The 12,125-nt window shown below is 39.6% G+C and overlaps 1 long non-coding RNA gene across 2 annotated transcripts in view; it reads left to right on the forward strand.

The window, feature by feature from the left end:
* LOC138694343 (uncharacterized) overlaps positions 1-11,865 on the forward strand; it is a 49,393-nt gene extending 37,528 nt beyond the window's left edge. For both annotated transcript variants that reach the window (XR_011330907.1, XR_011330908.1), the window contains one exon: positions 6,190-11,865. This is a non-coding gene — a long non-coding RNA (uncharacterized lncRNA). The remainder of the gene's footprint in view (positions 1-6,189) is intronic.
* Positions 11,866-12,125: the final 260 nt, after the last annotated feature.

The following is a 12,125-nucleotide window of genomic DNA, read 5'->3' on the forward strand; positions in this document are numbered from 1 at the left end:
TGAGATTTCTCTAGCTTTGTCCATTAAGGCCCTTATCGTGGAATCCTCCTGCTGCAAATCTGCAATTTTCCGAAATTTTCCCGTCAGAGCTCCATTCCTCGTGGAATCAATTTTCATCACGGCAATTTCGTACGCGGGGGCGGTGATAGTTTCCGGTAGCCCCGATTTGGAATTCAAACGAGAGAGACAATCGCCAAAAATATTGTCTGCCCCCGGAATATGTCTAATCGTCACATCATGAGCCAAAATCTCGTGCACATATCTAGATATTCTAGAGTTCGTCAATTTGCATCTACTCAGAAATGCTAGGCTTACATGGTCAGTAAATATGATTATCTGCCTATTAAAGATATACTGACGGAACTTCTGTAGTGCGAAGTACACAGCAGAAATCTCTAGTTCCGTGATTGATGCGTTGCTTTCGGTACGCGACAGTCCCCTAGAAGCTGTGGCAATCACATGTCGCTTATTATCTTCATCTGTCTGACATAGAATTGCTCCATATCCATATGAAGACGCATCCGTATAAATCTGAAAAGGTAGGCTGTCGTTAGGCCTTTCCAACAGAATTGAGTCGGCAAAAAGCAGTTTCGTTCGATCGAATGCTTCCTGCTCTGCCGACCCCCACCTGAAGGGTGTATCCTTCTTCAACAATGCTCTGAGTGGGGCAACATGCTTAGCATAATTGACGAGAAACCGATTCTGGTATTGTAGGATACCTAGATACCTACGAACCTGTTTCCGGTTCCGCGGCGGCGGGATCCTCGAAATGCTCTGAATTCTCTCTTGGTCCGGTCTAATTCCGTCGGACGAAATTACGTAACCCAGGAAAACTGTCTCAACTTTAAAAAATGCTGTTTTCCCCAGCTTGACTGTCATACCAGCCTCTCTCAATTTAGTAAGTACAAAATCAATATCCCTAATATGCCTATCCACATTATTGCCATATATAAGAAAATCGTCAATGTACTGTGCCAGAAAACCTTTCGTCGAATCACCAAAAATTATGTCAAGTGCTCTTAGTAGCGCAGATCCAGAACTCGCGATGCCGAATGGGCATCGGGTATACTGATAAACTTTCCCGTTATGTAGGAACGCTGTGAATTTTCTCGAGTCCTCGTCCAGCGGAATCTGCCAATACGAACTGGTCAAGTCTAAACTAGTGAATATAGAACAGTCACTGATACGGCCTAACAAAGTGTCCACTGACTCCGTCCTGAAATTATCTTTAACTGAAAACGAGTTAACGTGTCGGGCATCGATCGTTACTCTTAAGCTTCCATTGGGCTTCCTAACCCAGCACAATGCATTTACGTAAGGCGAGTCCGATACTTCTATAACTCCGTCTTTTAACATATCATTTATGACTTCGTCTGCCTGATCCCTTAAAGATAGGGGGATGGGTCTACATTTATGCCGAAACTCCTCCATTCCTACCACCTTAATTTTGTGTGTATACACTCTACACAGACCCGGCGCGTCTGAAAAGACATTTAAATGGCTACCTACAACATCCATTAAGCGTTTTCTTTCACTCTCACTCAGGCCGTGTGCCTGGTTAACTTTATCTCTCACTATTTCGAAAATATCTGTCCTCTTATTGTTAGACGCGACTACCTGCCTAAGATCGCCCGGCGAACTCTCATTACAATATCTGGCCCTACCGCTAATGAGATTGCGTCCTATTTGTCTCGCCTGGACTAATTCGCCGATACACAACTCGCATTCTCCGCAGTCTACTTGACACACTCCCCTAGTTACCTCGTTACCTTCCCACGGATTAACCTCTATAATTACATTCTTACAAATTTTTAGATGCTCTACGAAAAATAACTCTTCCTGTAATCCTATCTCTTCCGCGGTTCTTTCATCTAACTCCGATCTAGCGCTATTGCTACTGAATGGGACATGGCCTACACTGCCGTTACCTGTCGTAACCCCTAGTCTGTTTTCCCTGAAATCTAATAGCGCGTGCCACTCATAAAAGCTTTCTAATCCAATAATGATGTCGGTAGTCAACCTTTGTATCACAAGAAAAATAGCATTTAATTTCACGTCTCCGCACTCTAACTCGAACCATACTTGATATTTTACCTTTTCCTTCTTCTTGCTTAGGGCGCCTGCACAGTACAGTGAACATATCGGTAACGTTTGCAGTTTTATTCCTGAATCCCTAACCTTTTGAAAAAATTCCAAGCTGCATACATTATTTGTGGAGCCCGAGTCCAACAACACACAACACTTTGTCCCAAATATTTTAGCATCTATATAAGGCAATACATAAGTCCCATTATTTTCTAACTCTGGGTTAGTAATATCGCTCTGTCTCTTTACGCTTACCGCGTTGGTGGATTCTTTGGATAGTGACCTATTGCACTTAGCTACAGAAATCTCCGAACCCTTGAGACTTCTGTCTAGCAGTTTCCCGAGTGCGATGCAGTCGGTTCCACTGCTATCTCGTCTCTATTTCTACTATTTATAGGCTCCCGGCCCATACTCATTCTCACCGGACTTTGCTGACGTCCGTTCATGTCTCTATTCCTACTTTGTCCCACGTTACACTGTGTAGGTGGCCTATGGCACCCTTGTGAGGCCATTTCTTGTAGGACGTCTCGCCTATCTCTCTCCTGCTCCTGTCTCCTCCAATCACCTCGATTTTGCGGTCCCCTGCTAAAATTAGGCTGCCAGAATCCCTGTCTGTAATTTCTGTTCCTAAGCCAGTGTGGTTGGGTTCTAAGCCTATTATTTCCATTTTCTTGTCTTCCCGTGTACCATCTTATGTGGTTAACCCTACGCACGGGACCAACACCTCCTCTATCGTTTCTCATCCTGTTATGACTACTCTGGTTATTCCTACTATTATTGTAAGGACCCCCAAAGGGCGGGTCAATCCTTCTCTCCCTGTTGGGACTTTTCCCTCCGTTATGGCCATTATGGTACCGACTATATGCATTGTTGGGGCTCCTGTCACCACCCCAGTTACTCTGATTTTGGGCTCCTGTCCTTGGGGATGAGAAGAACGTACTTGCCCCCTTCCCCGCTTTCTGGTCGGTGGGGCTTGAACCCTTTCCTTTGCCATGTTCATAATCTGCCTGTCCACTACATTCATAGTGCGTGGCGTCCGAACCATCCAGCGCAGTCAATAGATCTATTGTTTCCCCGAAGTCTCGGGGCCCTGCTACAATCAGATTATATCTTATGTTCTCGGGATACTGCGAAATCACAGTTTGGATCAGCTCTGAATCCGGTATTGGCGGATTGAGGCTTTTCCCTTTCTTAACCAGTTCAAGAAAATAATCTATCATAGAGACGCCTCTTCCCGCGTCAAACCTGCTCTGATTAATTTCCTTCCTAATTCTTTGTTGTTGTCTTTGTCCCCAGTATCTCTCCGAAAATTTTTCTCTGAATTCCTCATAAGTGACATTATCCCCTAGGGCCACTAGCGCCCAGTTGAGTGGTCGGCTCTTTAGGCTCTTTCGTACGACAGTCATTTTTAAGTCATCCGGCACCCCTCTTACTCTAAAGTACGTTTCTAGCTCACTTATGTAATTATGTGGGTTTGAAAATTCAACCTCATCAAAAATAGGGTAACCAATCTCATTCAAAATGTGAGTGGGGTACTGGGGACGGCCTAAATATGCCTTGTCGTTTACATTTATCAACTCACTACGCACATCATCCCGTGAGGTCTGACATTCCTCACCAACACTATTGTTAACATGTCTTACATTTATGTTGCTACCTGATGCCGGGCTCTCACTTGTGCCCTCTTGTCTAGAAACTGCACGGTCCGAGCTGCTATGTCCGCTTAAATTTGCGGGACTACCCCCATTTAGTACGTCGTTTATTGAGTTTAGTTTACTTCTTAATTCTTCCAAACATTCGTTATCCGCCCTCTCTTTATTCTTTATGGCTCGCTTGAGACCGTCCACTTCCTGATCCATCTCACCTATTTTCTCTTCCACCGAATTCTGAATTTCTCGAACCTTCTCCACTATCGTTTCCTCAACAGCTGATTTTAGGTCGCTATTCTCTCTAGTAGCGCTATCTCTAACTCTAACTTCTAAATCCTTCATACTTTCTGACATCCTATCCATAGCTATCTTCAATTGGTTCTCCATTCCGATCCCATTCTCGGCTAATTTCCCCTCTAGCTTCTCTATTTTGTCCTCCATCTTGTTTCCTCTCTCCGCTAATTTTGCAATATGATCTCTAATCTCTCTCGAACTTTCCCCCAATCTATTTTCCATTTGTTTTATTTGTTCTCTACTTTCCCTTGAGTTATTCTCTAATTTAGTTTCCATTTGTTTTATTTGTTCTTTACTTTCCCTCAGAATCTGCTCTCTACTTTCCCTTGAGTTATTCTCTAATTTAGTTTCCATTTGTTTTATTTGTTCTTTACTTTCCCTCAGAATCTGCTCTCTACTTTCCCTTGAGTTATTCTCTAATTTAGTTTCCATTTGTTTTATTTGTTCTCTACTTTCCCTTGAATTATTTTCCATGAAGTGTCTCATCTGCTCCCACAACTGCTCTAGCGTCATTTCCCCTTTGCCGCTGTTTCTATTCTGTTGCTTTTCCACCGTTCGCTCTCCCTCTATTTCTTGTCCTGCGTTATTCTCGACCTCCTCCCTAATTTCCATAATTTCCTCGTCCTTCCTTTGCTCCATGGTTCCCTTGTTTCTATTTCCTCGTCTTTCTCGTATTTTCCTAACTACCTTACTCCTATGGCTACGTAGTATCATCTATATGCTACTCTGTCATCTATCCGACGCTTGCTTTCCCAATAATAATCTAAGTAGGCCTGTATTTGCACTCGACTCACTTCCCACAAATTACACAATACACTTATTTCACTTTCCCCCAAAATATCACACACAAAAAAAAATACATATATATATACACCCGAAATATCACACCAGAAATTGAAACATATACACTTTATAATTATTCCCCCAAAATATCATATACATATATACATATCTATACGTCTTCTATTCATACTTGCCACCGCCTCTCCGAGTCGCCTTCTCTGGTGGTCCCCGTGTTGTCTTCTCTAGTGTTGTCGTGATGTCGCGATGGCTTGGTTCTGTTCCCGCCTTCCAGCGTCGTTCCTCGGCTATGCAGGGCTGAACTGCTCCGTCCGGTCCTCCTCGTTGTTTGGTGCTGTGTTCGCACCCGGGGCCGGTCACTGGAACAGCTGTCTTCCTTCGAGCCCCACGTTGGGAAGCGCCATTTGTGGGTGGAATCGTTGTTGAGGTCCCACGTTGGGCGCCATTTGAGGGTGGGTGCGTCTCGACGTTGCGTGAGATTCACTCAGGGTAGCCGAGGTACTGTTGTGGTATAGGGTGATGTCGGGAATAATACCAAGCCGGCTACTTAAATAAAAGGCAGCGTAAACTTCAAAACTATAAGTTTATTGTCGTATCCACTTGGTAAACCCTAGAATATGTATTTCCGGCTGACATATAATTCAATCGTTGGTCGCCTTTTGTATCGACTCTATGGCGGCTCTGAATAAGCTCTATCCGATACTACAAATTCAATACTCTGTCCAGTACACTATGACACGAAGCGAAATAGTAGTCCTGTCGACACCAAACGAAGTAGTTATTCTGCCCTGTATGTAGGGCCGCCGACACGATGTAAAGTTGTTTTGATGATCTCCGCTCCGAAGCGGAATAGTAGTCGTCATCTCCGCTCCCCGTCACCCTTATTTATAAAAACCTATCCTACGCTAAAACTAACTATCCTATTGGTTAAAAACTACGTCACTAACTGGCCTAAAATCTATTCCCTATTGGTCCAAAGTGACCTCATAAGCTGGACCAAGATCTCTCCTTATTGGGCGCGAAATATGTCATCTCTAAATTTAAACTTTGGATTTCCCATAACATCTAATTAGTTTGTATATCTCACAAGAATACCCGTTCTTTGGAAAACCCAAGCTTGGCAGTATCTTTCCCACGGGTCTAGTCCGACTTCGGCTTTATGCTTCATCGAGTCTCTATACGAAACCCCGCTCAAGGTGGCCCTAAATCTGTCCGATGCTGACAAGTGACGAAACACCTGTGTGGGAAGCTAATTCTAATGAAGTCGCCAGAACATCCCCGCGAATACATGTAATAAAAATATGGAGATATCACTTCGCTAATAAATCGGTCTCTCCCTCTCCTAATTACTGCTTCAGAGGGCAGTGAAAATGGTTAAAAGAATTAAAAAAAAAGCCACAAAAGCAAATGAAGATCCATATTTTGGGTTATTTAATTTTAGAAATATCCCTAGAGAACTTGTAGAGTCTCCAGCTTTTATTTTAATAGATAGAAATTAGCGAACTAATATTCCTTGTGCTGTTACGAAATTAGTGCCAGTAATAACATACTCTAAAGATAAGAAACTATTAGAGAATAAGAAACTAAAGACAAAAGCTTATTATGATGGATCAGCAAAAAATCATCCGTCTTATCATATTGGTCAGAAAATAATGTTTAAAAAATTCCGAATTTCTGCTGGGTCCCAGGACAAATTATAAGAACTGTTGGTCCTCATTCTTATCAGATTCAGGAAGAAGGAGAAGGGATATATACAAGAAATGAAGTTAACATCATGCCTAGGACTGAAAATATAAAATCATATAATAATGAGGTGAAACTCAATTATAAGGACAATTTTAAGAACAATTATTCAAAACTTCATCCTCCAGTTACTAGGTCAGGGAGAATTGTAAAACCTTCTAACATACTTCTTTTTAAAAGTATTGAATGTTCTAATTAATGTACTGTTAATTTGCTGTTAAAAAAAAGAGGGAGATTTTTATATGTATTGCTACAGTAGTGGCAAAAAAAAAAACTGGACCGACCCTTGTAGCTGATTTCAGAGCCTTGTTCACTCCAGAGCCACGATAGACTGGTAACTAAGACTTTCGTGATTCGAATCCTGCCTGGGAAGGGAACTTTTTTTTTTGTTCCTTATTAAAATTTATTCCAAATACTTTTCGATTGCAGTGATATTTTACTACTTAATTAACTTATTATTCCCAGAACATGAATTTTACCAGCTTATTTATTTTTGGCTTTCGAAATGGGCTACGTCAGCAGTCGAAACTACAACAATTTCAATTGATTACTCGCTATCTTGTGAATGCGAGCGTGGCATGCGCAGTGGCTCATTTCGGGGACTTTGATTATTCCGTCGGTCCTGATGTTTTTGCCACTACTGTACATCACTATAGTTATGGTAACTATGTACACTATGTGGTGATATTTGGGCTTGTTGCACAGTCTAGTATATACAGTCACGAAGCTCAATACGTAGGGAATATGCATCCATAGCTTGTTGCTAACCACTAGGGTCGCTACTATCGCCTCATCACAGACAATGCCAAATAGTACCTGCACAGTCTATTGTTCCTAGTACCCTCAACAACTCAAGCTTCGTGACTGTATATACTAGTGAATAGGGACTGGATTTTTAAGTTTTTTGTCCAAACTGTGAAAGGTGTTGCAAAAATTGCCTGATTGTTAAAAATATACTCTTACAGTCAATTTTAAATAACATAACTTTTCCCTCGGTGGTAAAGATGGACTCATTTCCAAGCCATTGTCGTAATAAGTGTTATTTCACTTGTTTTAGCATAGCTTAACAAAATACAAAATGTAAAAATTCAATGTTAACACCAGAAGCACCAGAATAAGGCAGATTGCACAGAGATCTCAGAAAAGTTCACAGCTCATACCCACACATGCAAAATCACAGTCTTCTATCATGGAGCATGCCCGAAAACTTCACGAATTTCAACAATGCGACTTTTTCGCAGGTCATTCACCTCAAAAGAAAGTTCAGTCACTTCTTACTCTCCTACTGGCATGTCATATCTGCTAATAGTGGACACTCCAAGATACATACAGTCCTAATCATTGCCCTTGAGAGGGTGAAGCCTCTGAAGGACAGCCCGCTATACAAAGAAAGACAGAATTCCCTGTTAACCATTTAATCCAAAACAACAAGAGACTGCAGGGATAAAGACTGCAGATTGGGTCACTTTCTTCACTACAGAAAGAATAAAAATTATAAATATTGAATTTTGTAAGTATATTTATAGAAGAATAAATATTAATTATGATTTAGGTTTTTTTAGGTTCAACAGAATTTGCATGTATGACTCTTATGACCATGATTCGGAAAATTATCTAAGAAATTAAGAGTTTAGAAGTAAGGTAAAAAATAGATAAAACTTATAAATCCGGTCCCCAGTTATGAATGTTCTTGTTTCCCCCCCTCCTTTAAGTGGGTTATTTTACGATACTCTATCAACTGCTGTGGTTATCTAGCGTCTGAATGATATGACGGTGATAATACTAGGGAAGTGAGTCCTGGTCCAGCATTTGCTCTTAATGGATTCTCCCTTTTTTTTTTTAGTGAGTTATTTTACGACGCTTTATCAACTGCTGTGGTTGTCTAGCGTCTGAATGATATGAAGGTGATAATGCTGGCGAAGTAAATCCAGGGTCAAGCACCGAAAGTTACCCAGCATTTGCTCTTAATGGGTTCAGGAAAAACTCCGAAATTGAACCTGGGCCCACTTGTTTCATGGTGTTATGAAAATACCTAATACATTTGTTAAGGCTTTAATCAACTAAAAACTCTACGTACATTTTCTGTAGTATATACAAACTTTTTTTTTTTCTCAAGGTATCTAAGTAACCAACAAAACAGGTTACTTTATTTTCCCACATTCGCCCCCACCGTTTATTATTATTATTATTATTATTATTATTATTATTATTATTATTATTATTATTATTATTATTTTATATAACGTAGTCTTTTAGGTATTCAGGAGGTTTTCTCTCTCTATTTGTGCGACAAAGAGCTTGTAGATGACTCTGGGCAGGCTCTTTGAGTCATAGAAGTTACTTCTTCAGAATTATCCAAAAGATCAGGTGGTTTCATCAATGATCCTGGAGTGGAAGTATTTAGAGGCTCAGTGTTATTTGATGGTGAAGTTTCAACACAAATATCTAGAGAATTGACTGTGTGAGCTACGTGCTTTGTAGAAACAGTAACCTCCTTCCCATCAGACTGTCCGACAATAGCATAGTGAGGATTTGCTTCTGTTAGTTTCACTTCTTCAACTAATGGTTCGTATTTGCTCTAGTGTAAATGTTTCTTCATAAGTACAATACCTGGTGACATTAACCAAGTAGGTAGATAGCTTCCATTAGAGGAGCGACAAGGGTGATGAAACATATGCCCATGAGGGGTTTCATTAGTTGCAATGCATCAGGCAGAGCATGTTCCCATTCTTTTATGCACATCTGTTTTGATTTTAAAGCGAGAGTTATTGTACTCCAAATAATCCCATTATAGCGCTCAATCTGTTAATTTCCTTGAGGATTATATTGGGAGGTGTTACTGATAACTATTCCACGAAACAGTAGGAATCCTTTAAGTTCCTTTGACAAAAAGTTTGTTCCTTGGTCAGTGTGAATACAAGAATACATACCAAAACTAGACATTAGATCAATTAGACAATATATAACAGTTGTAGCAGTCATATCTTTACACAGATAAGCAAAAGGAAAACAGGAATATTCATCTACTATAGTCAATAGATATTTGTTATTAGTTTCATATGGGAGAGGGCCTTTAGACCTTTATAATCCATGTTTAGTCTTTCAAAAGACGAGGTAGCTTTAATCAAAGTAGCATTGGGATTTCTGTAAAAACGAGGTTTAAACTTCTGCACAAATGCAACAGGAAGCAGTCATCCTTCGAATCTCATCAAAAAAAAAAAAGTAGGTTTTTGCTTCTAATCCAGTGACTCATTAGAGTAACACCAGGATGGCATAGGGCATTATGTAGGAGATAAAAAGTATTACTGTTAGTTGAAGAGCAGACTCTTGAGAATGTATCAGCAACAATATTTTCTTTTCCAGGGCGGTAGGAGATATCTTGTCATTCTTGATTTTCCCTTCGTGTTTTGTATTAAACATGAAAGTCAGATTTTTGATTGGTTGTTATTGTTGTTTAGTCAACTGTCTGAAGACAGGTCTGAACCTCACAACCGATACTAAGAAGGCACCACTTATGAGGAAACTAGGCCAGGAGATAATGGGGTAAGGTGGCCAGATACTTCTCCCCTCCATCATATACATCGCTGATTAGCTACATATTACACTAGTCAGACTTCAGATGCATACAAACAATTGTTCTTCCTCTGACACATATCAAGTGAGATTATAACAGATGTACATATCAGTCAGAACCTCAATCAGTTGATCAGTTATAAAATGGAAATGTCTACCGATTAAGTACTGTCTCCATTTCCAAATATAGGCTTCCTTCTCAATGGCTGAATGTCGCTGTTCAGATTCTGAAAGAGTTCGGGAGAAGAAAGCAACTGGTCTTACATCCTGTGTTAAAGTAGCAGCAATACTATGGTTGAAAGCATCAGTTTTCACAGAGAGAAAGGCAAATCATCATCTATGGTAGTCTACAAAAGATATAACATCATCAGCCTTTAGTCTCTCAAAGACAGCAATAATCTCTTTTTCTGTTAGAAGAAATCCTTTCAGATGTGCAAGTCTATAAATCATCTCAGAAAATTTAGGAATCCATTTAGAGTAATGTACAAACATGCCCAGAGCTCTACAAAGAGAAGTGTGGTCTGTAGGAACTGGAAGGTTTATGAGTGGTTTTAGTCGATCAAGATCTGGTTTTATAGTATAATCTTGAATAGAATAGCCAAACAGATTTATAGAAATAAAAGAAAATTTGCATTTGTTTTCAATTAAGGTCAATCGGTATTTTGTGGCAACATCTAAGACCTTCTTTAAATTCAAATCATGTTCAATCTGGCTGTGCCTTCATATGGTTACATCGTTTAAATAAGCAAATGTGTCCTTTAATGCTTCCTTTTTAATTATACATATAATCAATAACACGTCGAAAACATGCTACCGGTACTCCATTAGTTAGACCAAATGGTACTCTACAAAACTGATACAGATTTTCATCAGCTTCAAAGCAGTATAAGGTCGTTCAGATTCTTTTACAAGAATCTGATGATAAGCACTTGCTAAATCAACAGAACTGAAATAGCTATATTTAGATACATCTGAAACAATTTTCTCTACCTTTGGAAGTGGGTAAGCATCAATTAATGTGAATCGATTTATAGTGTGTGAATAATCAATCACCATTCTTTCTTATGGTTTTCATGTTTAACACACAAGTACCTGTGCTTGCCAAGGTGAGTGGCTTTCTTCTACAATGCCTTCAGCTAGAAGTTTCTGAATTTCATCCTTAATGAATTTCGATTTTTCAGTAGAATATGTTCTTGATTTAATGGCAATTGGTTTACAATCAGGAGTAATGAATACAGGTGGCACATCTGCACTAAATAGACCACTCACAGTCGAAGGAGGTTTAGAGCAACTTTTACCAGAAAATATTGACGAAGAATGTCGTGTCCTATTATAAAATCTGCACAAAGATTAGTAAAAACATAGGCGGAGTTATGGGGGAGGGCAGTGCCCCCCCCCAAACTTGTCTCAACTTTTTTTTTTCTATTAACATTATAAAATATTGAATACAAAAGACTTTTTTTGCTTTTGTTTATGATTAAGTTTCTGTTCCTTAAATTGATGAATTAATGCCTTCAGATCATGTGTCTAGACTATAATATTTATTTTAAATTTCTGAATGTATAAGAATTTCTGTACCTCGTTTGAGCAATGGAAGCACTGTAATGTTTCTTTTGCAACAGCCTGTACTCCTGTGTTAGAAGTCTGCAGCGGTCATCTACCGAATTAGGTGTTAGTGAAAAAAAAAAAAAAAAAAACACCATAGTCCCATGGTAAAGAAGTGGAAATTTTCAGTAGTTTTCATAAAACAACCATAGCCCAAAGATTTTTTTGTGAAACCAGCCATTTCCCAGGTAGCATTTACAAATAATATTCCATTCATAAACAAAAGCAAGAAAAGTCTTTTGAATTCAATATTTTGTAATGTTAATAGAAAAAAAAAAGTTCAAACAAATTGGGGGGGGGGGGGAGCAGTACCCCCACATACCCTCTCATAACTCTGCCTATGGTTATGCCCTATTATAATTTGTAGTAGACCTA

The sequence above is a fragment of the Periplaneta americana genome, chromosome 2 (assembly GCF_040183065.1).
Source record: "Periplaneta americana isolate PAMFEO1 chromosome 2, P.americana_PAMFEO1_priV1, whole genome shotgun sequence".
In the NCBI taxonomy this organism is placed as follows: Eukaryota; Metazoa; Arthropoda; class Insecta; order Blattodea; family Blattidae; genus Periplaneta; species Periplaneta americana.